The 18,826-nt window shown below is 32.2% G+C and overlaps 1 long non-coding RNA gene across 1 annotated transcript in view; it reads left to right on the top strand.

The window, feature by feature from the left end:
* Positions 1 to 1,321: 1,321 nt before the first annotated feature.
* LOC143251495 (uncharacterized) overlaps positions 1,322 to 18,826 on the top strand; it is a 29,826-nt gene continuing 12,321 nt past the window's right edge. Inside the window, exons 1-2 of the long non-coding RNA XR_013028599.1 lie at positions 1,322 to 1,549; positions 4,547 to 4,602. This is a non-coding gene — a long non-coding RNA (uncharacterized LOC143251495). The remainder of the gene's footprint in view (positions 1,550 to 4,546; positions 4,603 to 18,826) is intronic.

Here is an 18,826-nt window from a genome sequence, read left to right as displayed (position 1 = left end):
GAAGAGCGTAACATATTCGTAACTGTAGAGGTGCTTACTTCAATCCCAGTTTCCTTTACCAGTTTCTTTATGCCATTATGTGTTAAACGAGAGTTTCTACTAGCTTCTCTGAGAACTTTCCTCTTGGTTTTCTCTGGAATTTTGGTGGGACGTCCGGAACGAGGGGGGTTAGCAGTTGATCCTGGAAGCTTAAACTTGGCAATTATGCTTTGAACAGTAGATTTCGGCACATTAAGTTGTGTAGTAATACCGGAAAGAGACACACGAGACTTGTATTTTACGATAATTCGGTTTTGTAAATTTTTCCTGTTCGCCATGATGACCAAGCAGATAATGACGGAGACGGCGCTAAATTGCTGGAAGTAAATATTTGTCGTTTAATTTACATAAAAACTTATGTAGATATGTGTTAGTATAATATTTATAATATATTATACGTCTATTAGCCTAATCGTGATACTTTTTAAGTTAAGTGCAAAAAACTATTCGGGACGCAGGGGTATAAACACTTTCTGTCGTAACTGTAGAAGTCGTGGTAGTAGTTGCACTGTATTTTGGAAATTATGTTAGTGTTATGTTTGTCAGTGTAGTTTCTACATAATGTGGACTTTAGTTTGTACCTGGTTTTTGAATAAATTTGGTGTTTACTGGAATGCTGTGTTTTGTTACAGGTTTTTTTCCAAATGTTGGTTATTTTTTCGCTGATGTCGGGAACATAAGGTATGCACCAGTGTAAGTTGTGTGTTTGTTTTCTTATAGCATAGCCATATTGGGCTATCTGCTGAGTCCACCGAGGGCCGTGTGAGGTTTTGTAGTTTCTTGTATCTTAGGATTTATTGTTGTTTGTTTGTTGTTGGTATAAGTGTGTACGTATAATTTTTCCAAGGTTATGATCCATCTTATTCTATCATTTGATAATATTAGCTTCTCAGTCAAAAGATTGGTCAGTTTTGCAATGCTTTGTTATATTTAATATTGTGTAGGTATATTACTGAATTTATTAATATTACTTAAATATAAATAGCTTTTAATTTCCCACATCATGAGAATATAAGGATTGTTTGAATTTATTTTTCCAAAATATTAAGTACAACGTTAAAATATATAAAGCTAAATATACCTGCTAGTCTTTCTAAGACATTGATTTAAGAAGATATATGTACCTTTGCAACAGGAACATTAAACATAATAAGTAAATTCTGCTTCTAATTTTATTTTATAAGCATGCAGTGCCATAATATGATAAAGAAAATTATGAAATATTATATGCATGTTAAATCTTTTATGAGTTGCTAATTTATTATTGATCTTAGTGTTTGTTATTTAAATCACCATGTGGCAAACAATAAATCGTGTATATTTCTTTTTCAGGAGATGCTCTTGTGATAAGTTCAAAAAATAAAAAAACAGCAAAAGTGTTCGTGTCGACAATGTTGTTTTTTTTTTCTTGGGGGCAGGGGTTGTTTTAAGAGCAGTTTGATCTTACATGGGATGCCTAGCGCAGAAGATAAAGCGATCTAAAGCAGGAGTTCGAAAGAGGAATCTATAAGTATAAAACTTTATTAAAAGCTAAACAATATGATAGTTGACAGAGTAAAAGAGGCTTTTCGCGTGCGACCTCTTTCAGTCTTAGCTGCAGGGTTACGTAACGTGTCTACAGATAGCCTAGCTGCTTTGTGCCATAAAACAATAAATCAACCAACCAATCTACTGATCCAGTACTATCTGATACAGTTACAGTGATATAGAGAAGAATGAACTTGATAGTGATCATGAATTAAAATGCAAATGACCTTATGCTTTTGTAAAATCATAAAAACAAAATCAGTATTTTAAAATTCTATTGTACAGGTACTTGCGACTAGAATTTTTAAATGACATTATACGTAATACATGCACTAATAAACATGCTTTTTAGTTTTACGCGTAATATAGAAATATTAAAGCACATAAAAGATATTTTTAATTTTATTGCTACAACTAAACTACGAAAAAAGTAACAACCAGAAACAATTAAACGTTTACAATACAAGAATTGGCTAGAAAGCAAATATTTAGATGTATATGTTGCATGTCCATTTTTTAGACACATGGATATTCTGTGCAATAACCAATGAATACTGATTAGTGCAAACACATGTTGCCCTAGGCTGTAGTTTGGTACAATTATATTTTGTAAATTTCTGGAGCTTAGATACTTGAAAACTGGCAGTTTACATTGCAGTGGAGAGATTGTTTTAGTAGCTAATACTGATGTATCATTTTTAGGGGAACAGTTTTCTGCTTAATGTTTCTGTGCATTCGATGAAATTTGAGATAGTTTTAAAAGCCACCAAGAGTTAGAAATACTAAAAGAAACCTTTTTTTTCAAAGGATAATTAAATACTGTATTTTCGTATGTTTGATTAAATGCTATATTTCAATGTAACATGAATAATACACACAGCCCCAAGTCCTTTTACTTAAGTGCTTAATGGTGGCACAAAAAAAACATTTTATATTTTTAAACATGAAACTAGGAAATCATAAATTGGAACTTTGAAGTTTGAACTTCTTACACTTAATTTATTGTAGCTGTTGGATTACAGAAATTTAGGTATTGGCCTTTTAAATAGATTGTGCAAATGTAGATTTACATTTAATATTTTAATATTTCAAAATTATGTCAGTTATAAAGTTATAATTATAAATATAATATGTTTTTAATAAGTGACAGTTTGTTTATTGTTGTATGCTATTTTGTGGAAATTATAGGAAGAGCTTTTCTTTTAAATGCATAACAATGACTTATTAGTTTTATACAGAACATAAAAAACTATTTATTTGGTTAACACCAGTTACATGCAAACAATTGAGAGTCAGGTGATTTATAATGATAACTACTTGACCTTATGAATTAATAGTTCTAAAATCCAAATAAAATATAGAACTTTATAATGATTTATTATCCAAAAAATTTAGCAAACTGCAGTGTTGATGAAATAAAGTTGTTAAATTAACACTTATGAATCAGCAAAAGGAAAAAAGAAAGTTTTAAATAAAGTTTTCCATTTTGTGTTACTGAACCATAAATTATGTGAAAGGTAAATCTGATTAACAGAGGACCATTCAAATAAGGTGCATAAATGATTAATAAAAGGTTAAAATTGATAAGCATGTGACTAGTTTTAAATTTAAGTAAATGCATGCATTTAGAAAGTTGAAATGAACAAAACATTTATTGAATACATTGATACCTATAAAAGAGCATGACAAATGAAACTTTAAACATTAACAAATATAATTTATGCATTTAAAATATAAATGAACATTTAATCATGTAAACATGCTGTTACATGTAACATATAGTTAGAACAATAATTTTTAATTAATGTATAGGTTTAAGGACAGCCAACTAATAATATCATGAGAATAAATATCTTTTAGAAATAGGTATGGATTTTTCTTTTACGAGATTTATAACAACAGTTCATTATAATATTGATTGAACTTTGCAACAGAGTTACTTAAAATGTTACTTTTTGTATGTGTTTCATGTATCTTAATTTATCATAAACAAACAAGAAACAGAATAAAGATTAAATAAATATATCTGTTTGATTAATATCTATTTTACAATTGCAGTACAAAATTATTTTACAGAAATATTAGTTAAAAACACATGCTATTATGAAGGCACAATAATCTTGCCAGAATTATCATTTTAAAACTGATAGATGTTGTTTTACAAATATAATTTATGTTAATATAGATATTACTTGTGTTTATTGTAAGATATTTAGAAATATATAATGCATATTCTGGTATAATATACTTTGTGTACTGAAACCTGTGAAAATAAAATTATTTAAAACCAGACTTACCTCGGTATTTAAAACAGTATATTGACAGTGCATTTTCATCCTAGTTTTAAAATTGATATAATTGATTTCTGATTCTTCTAATAAGTAAATATAAGTCTTGTTTTATATGCACATTTGTACAATTTCATTTTTAACAAAAATTCCCAAGTGTCTTGTTCGTGAAATCAGTTTGCAAAAAAAAGTAATTATTATCAATGCATTATATATATATATGCATGGTATGATAATTTTATTGATTATTTCTGAGTGTCTGAGGATCTTTTTAATGTAAGGTAAACAAAATATAAAACAAACTTAAATTATAAGCCTTACACTAAGGTGTAAGAAACTTCTTTCTTTTCTGCATGTATATGTAAGTTATTAATATAAATATAACTATATGATCAAAACTTAAGGTGAAATCAAGGGTTGCTAAATAACACTACATAATTTAAGTTATAATTCATATATATATAATTTCTAATTCAAAGTATACACTATTATTTAGTACCTTTGATTTCAGTTTAAATATTGATCGTGTACACTTATTACTAACATACACACTTATTTTGTAAATCTGTTGAGAAATAGATCATGTGGAGAAAGATAATCATACATTTAGGTATTTAATTTGGAATATTATCTGTATTGACTTTATGTCTTTTATACAACAAAGTTCTGAAAAATAAGTAACACGCTTTCAGAAATGAGAGGGAGGTCAAACAGTATTATACGATCCCAGCTTCAGTAAGGATGATGGGTAAGTTTGTATTATGTGATTTTTTTATTACTTGGTTTTGGTACTTATGCCTCAGTGTGATTTTAGATTCATCTTCAATGACACACATAATATTGTTACATATATTTGGTTTTATTAAGATATTTTGCCAGTTTTACATTAAAATGCTTTTACATGTATTTGTTCTAAATTACCTGATATGAAATGTTTAAAAATATATAGAAAAGACTTCCATGTAAACATATTCATAATACAACTTCAAAGCAACCTATTCATCTGAAATTAGTCATTTTTTTACCTTCTTTTCTTATACATATGTCAATATATTATTGTGTAGAACAGTACATGTATGTCATGATAATACTGATCATTAGGAACATTGATATACTGGTGTAAATGTTTTTCAGACAATTTTGATTTAGTGTGCCATGTTTGGCAATATTTACAAATTGAGTGTTACAGGTAGGTCATTCTACTGTTAAATGAACTCAACACACTTATACAGGTTAATTGTTTTATATTGAAGTAGGATTTTTTATAACATTGATATCTCAAGTTGGGAAGTAATTGTTTAAATGTTAGGCTACAGGCATTTCTTAAGCTTTACAGTATTGTAAGATCAATTACAAGGTGAGCATTTATAAGAAGGCAACTGTAGGCTAATGCTATTAAAGTATATAAGGTGTATGATTCCTTTAACTTATATATGTGTGTGTGTATGTAAACAAAGAGCTTATCCCAAATCAGTATTCTGATGCAAACTTCAATTTTTCACTTTCTTTAAAATAAAAAAAACAACTTACTATACAGAATTTCAAGAGCTATATAATAAACTGTCCTTATTTATAGAACTGGGAATAAGAAGTTCCTTGACATTTTTTAGTGAAACTCGAGCCCATGTTTTTGCTTAAACAGATCATAGTAATTGTACCTCATGCTTATCTCTCATTATCATTTGTCTATATATTCATTATTTTTTAAAAGAGAAGGTAATGCTTTAGTGGTAACAGTGCGTTAGGCCGAGGACCCATTACTTCGAAGGTCCGATAGTCCGAAGATAGCAAGGTTAAAATTTCTCATGACTGGTTATAAAATGTTTATCATCGTTTCACCAATGTTAATTTATTGTATACACGTGTAGTGTTAGCTGCAGTATTCGCATATTTACGCATCAGAATTAGACTTGGGAATTTAATTATTTTATAAGAACGGACATACAAAATTCTGATTTCTCTAAGAATGTGATATCCCCGATTCAATAAGCATGTTGAAAGCTTCCATGTAGCAAAATTATCCTGAAACCGATTAATGTAACGAGCTGTACACTACAATGTTGATTCAGATAGTACAACAATGTACTCATACTCAACGTTCGGTAGTGTTTATCATCCATAAGAAAAATAATTTTATTAAAGCTATACGATGGCTATCTGCACTGCCCGTTCCTAATTTAGCAGGGTAAGACTAGAGGGAAGACAGCTAGTCACCACCACCCACCGCTAACCTTTGGGCTGCTTTTTTACCAACGAATAGTGGGATTGACCGTATATTTATAACGCCCCTACGGCTGAAAGGGCGAGCATGTTTGGTGCGATGAGGATTCAAACCTTCCATCCTCAGATTACGAGTAGTGCAGTAAAAAGCATTAAAATTTTTCATTTTTGTTTCTTCTTCATGCTTGAGGGACCAGCAATTTGCTGGACCTAGGATCAAACACGTCTCCAATCGTGTTTTCCTTTCAGCCGAGAGGAATAATAATGTATCGGTCAACTCCTCTTTTTGTTGGTAAAGAGTAACTACCTTAAAAAAAGTTGGTGGTTGGTGGTGTTAACCAGTTACCTTTTCTGCAGACTATCTTTTCAAAATTAAGGACGACAGGCGTAGATAGCCCTTGAGTAGCTATGCGTGAAATTCAACAAAAACAAAAGAAAAATCTTCATGCTTTTGCAGAAGTCTTACTATTTGCATTACCGTATTTACTTCTATAAGTATTTTTGAAGTATTTTTGTAGAACAAGCAAATGAAAATCAGGTTGTTAGCTGTTATACGTCTGTATGGCGTTTTAAAGTTGCTTATTAGGGCGAGTTCTAAAGTATAGATCTTGTAGTTTATTTGGAAAAACTAAGGTGCATGTGCCACATTTAATGCTGAACTTGACACTTACATCATCTGTTTCAAAGCCCCACCTTGGATTTCAATTCATTACGAAAAAAAAAAGGTTTTGGAAGTCTGTATTCAGTGCTTTTATAATAACCTGAGAATTGGCGTTTTTTTTTATATTTTTGAGTTTGAGATATGCAAAAAGAGGACAAAAGTTTTTGTTATCCATACATAATTTCTGTTTCTGTTTCAATTCAGTCTTCACATTCGACTCGCAATTTGAGAGTTGCTGGTTCGAATCCCCGTCACACCAAACATGCTCGCCCTTTCAGCCGTGGGGGCTTTAGATTGTGACGGTCAATTCCACTATTCGTTGGTAAAAGAGTAGCCCAAGAGTTGGCGGTGGGTGGTGATGACTAGCTGCCTTCCCTCTAGTCTTACACTACTAAATTAGGGACGGCTAGCGCAAATAGCCTTCGTGTAGCTATGCGCGAAATTTAAAACAAACCAAACCAGTCTTCACACGCTATGTTACAGTGTCTATTTAATATTATCATTACCAATAACCTACTATGTTGTGTTCTGTGGCGGTATTGTTGGTATATTTGTCACTAAATAGTGTCACAATATAGTGTTTATTTGTCTTGTGCTGTGTCAATTTACAAGTCTGCAATTCGTTAGTGGATCGTTTTTACAGCAGGAAACACCCAACTTTCTTTGTCTTAAACTTCCTATTTTTTGATTAAGAATAATAAATTATTTTACATATTCCATTAGTTTTAACATGTTTAATATTCATTAAGTATTTCTTTTTGAAACTTTACTTTCCAACTGAGGTAGTCAACTTCCCAGAGTAATTTTACAAACACGAGAAGGCTCTCAAAGTGTTACTGATAATCAGTGACCTTGCCTTTCAAAGTGGTACCATAATATTTTTAATATCTGTATCTAAAAAGAAAAGGATTTCGATTATCTGAATAGTTTGCCATCACAGACCTAATCTACCGTATTTTCTAATGCACTATTAAATGTTAGATTTGTCTGAGGTAATCCAGAGTACTCTAGCACCTAAGTTGTAAATGTGAAAACAGACTTTGTTGTATCTCATTAAAAATTTGGTAAGTTTCAAACAGAAATAATGTAAAAGCAGGAGTGCGCAGCGTATGTCAGAGGGTTACAACGCTAGAAACCTGGTTTCAATTCACGTGGGCAGAGCACAGACAGTTCATTGGTATCTATGTGCGTAACTTCAAACAAACAAACAAACAAAGAAATAAGTTGACAAGCGGTAAAAACAAAATACATGTAGAGGGAGGGGAGACAAAATGTTATGTAAAACTAACTTGTCAAAAAGTGTCTTGGGACATGCTTCCACCAGAAAAGTTTTCCTGTTAGAGTGATAAACTAGATCTGTTTTGGTCCAGTGGGGGGCAAGATATGGTATAAATCGGAGAACAAACACAAGGGGAACTATCTACAGTCACTAAATTAAATCTTAACTATAATCTGAAATGAAGGTGGTAGAAAAAGCAAACCCATGGAAATATATGATGAGACCGATGCGAGTGTCCGATAGACTTTGCCCTCTGTAGTCTGACGCATGCGTTAAGATAAAACAGCAGTTTAAAAATACAAAAATTACCAAAACGTATTTGTAATTTATGAATTTTATACGAAGAAATTTAAAATATTTCAAAGTATACTTTGTCTTTGCTTTATAGAAACCACGATGTGTATGTATATAAGCTCAACCTTGCTTTCACTCAGCCCACCATTGGCACAGTAGGTTTTGATATTCGTGGTGGGCAACACTCAGATAGCCCTTTGTTTAGCTTTGTACATAATAACAAAACAAACAAAGCTTTCAGTCAAACGAAATAAATAAAGGTATGCTATCTTTGAACTTCGCAAGAGAAATGTAAGTTGAAACTATATTCTTTTGACATTGAAATGACGCTGATTGATTAAAAAACTGTTAAATTGAAGGCTTTTTCAGAACCAACCTGTCTTATGTAATACAGTATAAAAACAGCATACATGTTATAAACTTGGTGGGTTGTGGCATCAATGTCGTACACTGATGTATTGATAAGATTGATGGTTCGTATGGTTTTTATTTATGATTTGCATCGTTTACGACAAGCTTTATTTTAGCTATTTTTTCATTGTTTAAATCGCTATTTTAGCTTTGGAAAAAATCAAACAAAATGCTGTAATAGATATACGTATATTTCAATATATTTTTATCCCTATGAACAGTCGTTTTCTGCATTTTTTTTTGTCTTACTGTTCGTTTATCGCACTGACTGAGAAACCAATCGACGTGAATTGAAAACCGAATTCAACACTCAGTGTATAAATTAACTAAAACTGTTTCTGTAGTTGTGTAACTCCGCTTTTATACTTTTGTTTATTGATTTAAATCTGTGTGCGTTTAATAGTAAACGTGCGAGATTATCTAGTTGAAGTTCCATGGTTTGCTTTTCTACACGTGGTAGTGTTATAAAAATGAATGTGAACTCTCACTGTTTAGACTTGGTGATATTGACTAGTTGTCTTCCTAGGGGACGAATTAAACCTGAAGAAAGGTAACAATTCTGGATAAGAACATTATTAAAATCGATTAAAAATTAATAAATAAAAACTGTAATAATGTAATTCGCGTAGAGACAATGAAATAAACATTTAATAGATTTAAGTAAAACAATTTATGAAAAAATTATTCATACCTCTGAAATAGAGATTGTATGAAAATGAGCTCAAGTGCATTGTGTATTATATTCATATATGTGTGTGAGAATCGAACAGATGTGTTTTACTGGCATAATATTTTGAATCACTTTCGTAAACCATGATCACACTAACACTAATAATCTATTTATAAAAGAGGATTACCAGCTAGATGAATAATTGTTTTGTTAGCAAATTTTCGTTCGGTTCTAAATTTTTAAAAATTTTAATGATATTCACACAAAACAACACAAAGATTAACATGACTGACCGCCCTTGATTTTGATATGAATAGTAGAATTTGGCTGGTACTCTTTTTTAAACTACCCTCTTCCCCAAGTGTGAAGACCAGTTTTGCATCAATGGGATGCAAATAATGGACTATCGATTTCACAGTTTGGCATGCTAATTACTTGACAAGTCTGGGCATTTTCCTCGGAATAATTCCTAGGAACTAATGTGGAAGTCTTTGAAATCAGTTCATTATCACCTCTTTATCATTGTCATATTTTAGAAAAAACTTTTATTTTTATTTTTTTAAATTGCTATAAAGTTGAACTAAAATCAGATAAAACTGAAATTTGATAACCGTGGCGAAACATTAATTTTAAACACAACTTTCGTAGTTAGTTCATGAAGAATTTAAAGCAAAAGTGTCTAAATGTAACACTTCATATATTTCGTAAGTTCTGAAGTTATTATGCTAAATGTCTTTCTCTCCAATACCAGCATTTATCGACTATGCCAAACTGAAGTTATTATAAGAATGATTTTAAGTTAAATTATAAGAGGCGTAATATTTTACTGCAAATAATCAAAAGAACATTCATAATTTTTTAGTTACAGATTTTTACAATTTTTTGTCTGTAATACGTAATGGATAAACTTGAAGGATTCTGTCATACATAATCTCTGTCCAATGTGCTATTTTATCACAGTTACTCTGTTTAAAGAGTTGCATGATACATTTTGAAACATTAAACAAAACTCTGCATCTGGATCTAAATTATTATGTATTTTGGTTATGCATTATTGTTTTCGCAAATGCTAGAAATAATTATCCTCTTTTGCCATTAGTGTTCTTTGATCACGTATAGCAACATCAAACAAAACAATTTCTTCAGATACAACTATTCTTTACGCTCTACTGGTTTTTTATTAAATTTTCACAACTGAATTATGGGCTTTTTTGAAGTTAATTTTTACTGGTATATATACAGTATTTCGTCCAGTTTAGTAAAGAAACCATTAACGACTAAATTGCTGCACATCTTACTACTGAAGATTACTATACGGAACTAGCATTTAATAATTATTTAAATCAACTTTGCTTTTTTAATGCAATGTTATCTTCTATCAAATATATGATTCTGAGAAAAAAGGACTAAATTTGTAGCTATCTTCATTTTATATTCATATAAGATTATTAAATTCAAAAATTCATTTGTATATATCTGGGTTAGAATTATTATTTAGGTCCTAGGACACTGCTGGGTTTTTTCTTTTCTAATAATCTGCATCTTGGCTTGTGATATGTCAGTTTAACGTTACTTTCATCGAGAATCGATCGAGTATTATGATACATTAAGCATGAACATAGTCTTAAGTATATAGCTTTGTCTTTACACGACAACAACAGTCAATATTTTCAAATGTTTTCATAATCTCCACAGTAAAAAGTTTGAGAAAATATGTATCGTATATATGACATTTAAAATTTTTCTTCTTACACTGTTTAGAAGTAAACTTAAAATCTGGTTAATGTTATGCTAGTTCATTGCAATAAACAACGTTTATATCAAAGATAACCAGTACACCTAAATCAGACTTTACAATATGCAGAGATCAAAATGAATAACAAAAAAATACAAAATTATCAATGGCTGATTAATATGATTGTAATAATCAACTATTATTTCATAATTATTTTTTCCATTGCACAAATGAGATGTATATTTTCATTTTATGTAATTTCTTAATAGACAAGATATTAACATGTAGTCCTATAAAAACTGTATATGCATAGTGATTTACCAGACTATTTAAACATTCAGAAGACTGGACCTTATTTGACAAAATTGCAACCAGTTGTAAGTATGTGGCAATGATAACAATGCTGTGTTACCTCCCCCAAAGTTAAAAAAGGATTTTGATTTGTAATACATAAAACTCAAAACTGCCTGTTGAATTTGAAAATAAGCCATGAAAAGTGAAAAATGTTCGACAGATTTATTGTGATTTAAAACTACTTAAACATTTCGCTGGATGAGAATCATATTTGTGAAAGTAATCAAATTTAATATTTACTTCAGCTCTAAATTTTTTTGGGCACTGAGTATAGAGGTCATTCGTCACAGACATTATTTCAATACTGAGTACATTACCGCTATTATCTTCGTGAATGTAAGACAACCCTATAAGGATATTTTTACTCTTTTGTAGTTATTGACTAGTCTAAGATGTTTCAAGAATTGTACTGTTGAGTGCAAGTTGCTGTTTTTCAGTATTGCTTACAGCTCTGGTAACAATATTATATATACACGTATTATAATTTATTTTGGACGAGTCTCCCATTTATTATTATTATATTATTGTTTTGAAGTTAAGCACAAAGCTACAAAATAGGCTATCCGTGCTCTTCCCATACCGTGTATCGAAAAACCGGATTCTAGCGTTGTAACTCCGCACATACACCGCTGTTCCACTACGTTGTTGTGTATTACGAATTCAAACAGCCGGAAATTTTAAAAGTAAATTGAATTTTGATATGTATGAAATTTATGATATTTGCCAACAAGATTGATACACACTATTTTGCTTCTTAACATAAATAAATTTTGATATACAAACAATACAATTTATAATAACGATTATTAGAAATCATGTTTTAACACGACAGTTTCTCAAACTTACAGACAATAATGAGTCTTATATCCAGTCTAGAACTAAATATTTTATCGGCGGTCCACAATGAGCAAATTAATTCTAAATTGATATTGTTATACGTCGCTTAAGCTTGCACTGTTTTTCATGGCTGGCCTCACACTTTTACAAGCTGATTTTTTACGGAGAAAGATGTCTAATGTCCTTATAGAAATACTAACGTCCAAAGTTAATTTATTGATGGCATACGGTTCGTAATATTCGAAATCTATAAACATTTCTTGTCAAATTCTGTACTTTTCCAATTAATAAGTGTTAGTTACAATGATAGCTTCCCAAGGTTATAGTGTACTGACTGTTGCTGACAAACAATATTCTCTTTTGACGTCTTTTGGTGGCTTGCGAGATTTTCGTACGTTTAACAAAGTTAAAAAAAAATGCCAGCGTTTTCTTAAAACAAATATTAATTATTCTTGTTCTCAAGAATCTTCTACAAATTTCGAGAACATGTTGGACTTGCGCAATACACAACCAAGAATATACGTCACATACAAAAAAAGAAAACTATACTGAAACAAGCATAGGCATTAAATCGTATAACGGTACATCCGTTACTATATATATATATATTGTTAAGCATTATAATTTATTTCGGACGAACCTCTGATTTATTATATTTCGTATACTTGGTGTTAAGATTTCAAATAGCTGAATATTTTAATTTTAATATATATGTTAACTACACATTACTATGTTTCAAATGTAAGATACTGGAACATGTGTAGGTATTAAAATAAACGTATAACGGTGTATCCATTATAATATAAAGGGCCAAAACATTTCACATTATATAATGATTTCGGATTGTACGTGTCTTAGTGGTAATATAACGAGTTGTTCATGTGATTAGTTTTGTACTTGAGACGGGATACGCTGCTGAATACATTCAGCTATTTTTTTCGTTGGGCGTTAGAATTGAGAAGTCATTTTCGCCATTTTACTAAGAGAAGCCATGTAGGCAGCGCGTGCTGCTGTCTAGCTGCTATTCCTCTGGTCATTTACTTGGCTGAGAGTGGTATAGCAAATGCTTTCTAGGTAAGTCAGATGTCACTTGTTAAAAGTTAATTATTAGTTTATTTGAGAAACTTAAATCTAACTTAATCTATAGGATAAGTTGTGACCTAGTGGTTAACTTTCGTGGACTAAATATAGTAATTTAAGATTTGCATCCTGTTGCTACAAAAACGCTTTTCAATTTTTGAACGGTAGATGCACTATAAGAATGACAGTCAAGTCGCCCGACTCTTTGAATAAAACAAGAGAAACCTAAGAGTTGACGGTGAGTGCTGCTGTCTATCTAATTTCCTGCTACTTTATCAGCTCAAAATCGGGAACAGCAAGACAGTCACATAGAATCACAGAGAGCCTACTTCATCTCCGACACGTACAACAGACAACAAACAAGATATTCTTACATGTGTTTGGCTCCAGTTTTGCATTACCCTGTTGATATAATATTCAAGTTATTTTTTATTGGGTTATGTTGCTGTTAATCACTAAATAATACACTGGATTATCGGACCTCTGCCCACAGCGGTATCAAAATTCGATTTTTAGCGTCATAAGCCTACAGACTTGTCACTGAATAACTTGGAGGGGGTATGTAAAAGAAAATAACTGAAGTGCGAATATCCAGAAAAATAAGTATTGAAGTAAAAGAGAAAAGTAAAGTACTATAAAAGGGGAAGATTAACCAAAAACTATGTAAGGTAGAAAGCACAGATTAGGAGGGTAAAGAAATGGAGAGAAAATGACAAAATTACAAATTTTGCATAATCATGTTAATCCTCCCGCGTTTTCATGAAACATCAGAAATACAATGAAAATCCAAAGGAGGATCTGTGAGAAATGGGTGATGTACAGATTCCGTACTTTTGATGAGTGCTGGATAAATTGTCTGATTGAAAAAAGTAGGATTGAGGATCACAACTTTGCTACATAGTTATACATAGAAGGGTTTGTCTTAAAGTCTGTTTGAAAAACAGAACAAAATCATTTACACTTACAAGTGAATCACAGTAGTTATTCTGGATAATTTTTGTAAATAACAAGAAGTTTCTGTCTTTATGTCACACTGTAACGAAAACTAATAGGAATAGTTAAACTGTTGGAGGTAGCAAGAAAAATATTCATCAAAATGCAAGATAAATTTTAACTTTAAAATTTATTTGAAACTATTAATAGCGAAAGTTTTACTAAATAAAGTTACTCATGTTTTATAATACATGCCATCTTCCATTCGTTTTAGTTGAATTACAAAATCCATCACAAAACTGACCTGATATTATTATATATAGTGTCCAATTCTACCTTCCCGTAATTTTCGTTAAAAAACCCACCAAGTTAATCAATACATTAAGTTATCTTACTTTGTTGAAATAAGTTTATAAGTTACAAAACTTATATTTACTTTTTCTTGTTCCTGGGCAGTAAGTGTTATTTCCAAATTGCTTTTGCCTAAAGTAAATGGAACAAAAAATCCATTCTTCAAACTTTACTTTTGTAACCTGGGTAATGAAATTTTCAAATTTACCCATTTTCCAGAACATTCCAGGTAGATTCAGTGATGTGTAGCTGATTGAGAATTTTCTCGAATTTACAAGAATTTAAGAACTTTCTAGAATGTTGTAGAACTTACGAGAACTTTCAAGAACCTTTTGGAATTTTCTAGAACTTTCCATAGTAATATATATACAGAGGCTCACCACTTTAGTTTAGTTGTAGCTGCTTAAGTGAACACATAGACCTATCTGATTTGATCAGAGATGGTATCAAGAAGCTGTAAGCATTCTCCAGACGCATTCCTCAGAGAGGAATACGACAGCATTAAGACCTTGCTAGAAGCTTTGAAGTATGATGAGTATTTCTGGGAGGTTATCGGATTCTTCAGAGTGGTGGCATTTCTGATGGGTCTCCAAGAAGGCTTTACCTATGTCAAGTGTGAGCCACTAGTGAACCTCCAGAAGGTGTTGTTCCCACAATTGCACATAAAATTGGGTCTCATGAAACAATTTATCACAGCTCTTGATAACAAGTCTGCAGCCTTCAAGTACCTTCATGACTTCTTCCCTAAGCTGGTGTCTTCGTTGTACCACAAATAAAGAAGATTCTGAAGTGCACAAAATTCCCCAAGAAGCTCAGTAAAAAGGTAAAAAGCTTTACAGTGGTTCGGGGCTTCTTGAGCAATCACAAGGCCGAAAATTATGTGGACCTAGTTGAGACTCTGGTGAAGAACTATGGCAAAATGGGCTGCAGGATGTCCCTGAAAGTCCATATCCTTGATGCTATTCTTGATAAATTTAAGGAGATCATGGGAACATACTCAGAGGAACAAGGTGAGCGCTTCCACCAAGGTATACTGGACTTTGAACGCCGCTACCAAGGAGCGTGTAACGAAAACATGATGGGAGACTATATTTGGAGCCTGATACGTTAAAGTGGTTTATATTACAGTCGCAAATCTCGAAAACTACTCATTTCTAAACATTTTTTGTTCATTTCTGTATAACTTTAGTATAAATACATGTAAATCTTGATTAATATGTCGTTTTATTCAGACCTTATGTAAATGAAAATGTGCAAATTTGCCTGTTTTTACATAGAAAATAGGTTAATTTCTAAATTTCATTATCCAGGTCACAAAAGCAAAGTTTGAAGGGAATAATGGCCATTTTTTGTACTTTTACAACATAAGCAATTAAGAAATAACACATACTATCCAGGAACAAAATTTGTGTTACATGTTGTTATATGTATCATATGTTTGAAATAAATCCTCAAGTAAGTTAAATTAGATTTTAAACGAGTATTTAAAAACAAATGATAATATTTATGAAAATACCGTTGATTGTAGCATGTAGGTCAAATTGGTAGTTCATCATTTCTTAGCATACAGATTGCTAAACCATATGCCCCTGTGAAAGTTGAAAAGCTATGTTTAAAAAAGTTTTAAGTAGTGAGTAAACGTTAATTAATAAATATTCAAATGGAAGAAACACGAGAAGAAAGAAGACGGCGTTTAGTCAACCTTACGTGGCATTTTCAAGATACACGTCCCAAACAACAACAAAAAAAAATTGAATGTGCTGGAGGAAGCTTCAATAGCCGCAACACTTGAAATTTTGTTTTCTTTTAATATCGCGCAAAGCTACACGAGGGATATCTGCGCTAGCCGTCTCTACATTAGCAGTGTAAAACTAGAGGGGAGGAAGCTAGTCATCACCACTCATCGCCAACTGTTGGGCTACTCTTTTACCAACGAATACTGGGATTAACCGTAATATTATAACACCCCATGGTTGAAAGATTGAGCATATTTGGTGCGACGGGGATTCGAGCCCGCGACATGTAATCCGGAGGTCTGTAACTTGGCGAAAAATTCGAACATTAAACTGATAGCAAATAATCTGCTTATTTTTAAATTATATATTGAAAACAAGTCAAGCATATCTAAAAAAATATCTTTACAGCACAGGATATCACAGTTGGATCTAAAACTCTAAATAATTAGTTTTTCTTGTCAGAAGAAAGAAAAGCTCACATAGGCTGATTCAATTACTTTAGAATCTAATTGATAATATTAGATTCAAATAATGTTTCTCTACTCTGTTTTGCACTATTCAATCTGCAATAAATTCAGTTACGTTGTCCCGTTGGTTATCATAGTTACATCTAGAACTTTAAATTACTGTTTCATTTTTGTCAAAGTCCACACAGGTGGGTTGTTATATGTATTCACAAGACGGCTGGTATTGGTATTGAAATATTCTTTGTTAACCTGAAGATGACCTAAGAAGGTCGAAACGTTGTTCTGTACTTTATTTTAATTAAAGTTTAATACCCATACTAGCCGTCTTTAGAATACATTTTTACTTCAAGTGGGTTTCTCATCATCATGAACAGGTGGGTTTAATTACTTTAGAACACCCTTTGACAAGATATTCTCCTTGTTTCTGTTAAACTGGGAAATTCACCTGGAAATATCGCCTGTTACAGCTAAACTAACATCTACGAAGCCTAACTTCACTCAACTTTTTGTTGGTTATCAGCGTTGTATCCAAAGCTTTCAATACCTGTCCCTCGTTTTCTTTTCGTCGGAAGTCCACACAGGTTCGTTCAGTTACTTTCGAACCTAATTATATTTCATTTCTCTGTTATTAAAATACAACTGTAAAACACGCTGTATGAATCACCCGTTGACGCTAACTGTTCACACATCGGTTAAATTTTCTTTTTTTTTCACTAACTAACCTATTTTCTGAAGGAACGTAGGCCTGGCATGGCCGAGCGCGTAAGGCGTGCGACTCGTAATCCGAGGGTCGCGGGTTCGCGCCCGCGTCGCGCTAAACATGCTCGCCCTCCCAGCCGTGGGAGTGTATAATGTGACGGTCAATCCCACTATTCGTTGGTAAAAGAGTAGCCCAAGAGTTGGCGGTGGGTGGTGATGACTAGCTGCCTTCCACCTAGTCTTACACTGCTAAATTAGGGACGGCTAGCAGAGATAGCCCTCGAGTAGCTTTGTGCGAAATTCCAAAACAAACAAACGAAGGAACGTAACTGCATTTCTTTATAACAGATGACAGAAAAATCCAGAATCTACTAGCAACAATATCAAACATAACTAGAAATCTGCCATTTGGATGACGGAAACAATTATTACTAAAGCGTGGTACGACTCGTACAAGTTACGTAACAAATTTTTCATATCTATTTATCACTCTCAAAATTCTGTTTTGATTAAATGTCGTATGCTGTTTTCATGATGTGTCTAATACAGTGGTTCTTAACCTTGTTGGAGGTACTGAACCCCCGGAAGTTTCGTACTTGCATTCATTGAACCCTTTGTAATTGGAAAAATAAAATATGATTTTTCATATTCAAAATATAAGTACATATTTTATTAGTGCACAAAATGAACCATGCATCAGTTGCACACAATATCACTGTGTTCAAATAACAAAACCAACAAAACATGAATTTCACACAAAAACAAAAACATAATGAATATTTACTGCAAATCAATGACTTTTGCTGTTGCCTTTCAAAGACAAGTTCAGAAATGCGCGGCTTCACCTTGGCAAGTGCCACTCTCATATCATTTTTGCAACAAAGTCTGTTTCTTTTCTTCGTTTTTATGTCTACCATCCTCGAAAAGGATTACTCGCAAAGATACGTTGTAACAAACGGCATTACAAAGGGCTTTCTTTGTAATAAGAGGGTACGCTACGATTTGGTGACACCAAAACGTTAAGAGCGTTGTTGTTCTGAAACGTTGCTGTTAAACCTGTCTCTGCTGAAGTTCAATGATTTCGTCGAGATATTCATCATTGACATCTGCTATTGCAACACTTAACGTGAACGGCTGTCTCACCCATGCTGGATATGACTCTCTGGTGGGAAAGTATCCGTCGAGAGGCTTTGCGAGCTCATCTAAGTGCATGGCAATTGCTTGCTTCAGTTTTCCGGGTATAGA

Source organism: Tachypleus tridentatus, chromosome 6 (genome assembly GCF_004210375.1).
Source record: "Tachypleus tridentatus isolate NWPU-2018 chromosome 6, ASM421037v1, whole genome shotgun sequence".
Taxonomy (NCBI): domain Eukaryota; kingdom Metazoa; phylum Arthropoda; class Merostomata; order Xiphosura; family Limulidae; genus Tachypleus; species Tachypleus tridentatus.
Note: the sequence above shows the minus strand (reverse complement) of the source record. Positions and strands in the feature narration are given on the sequence as shown.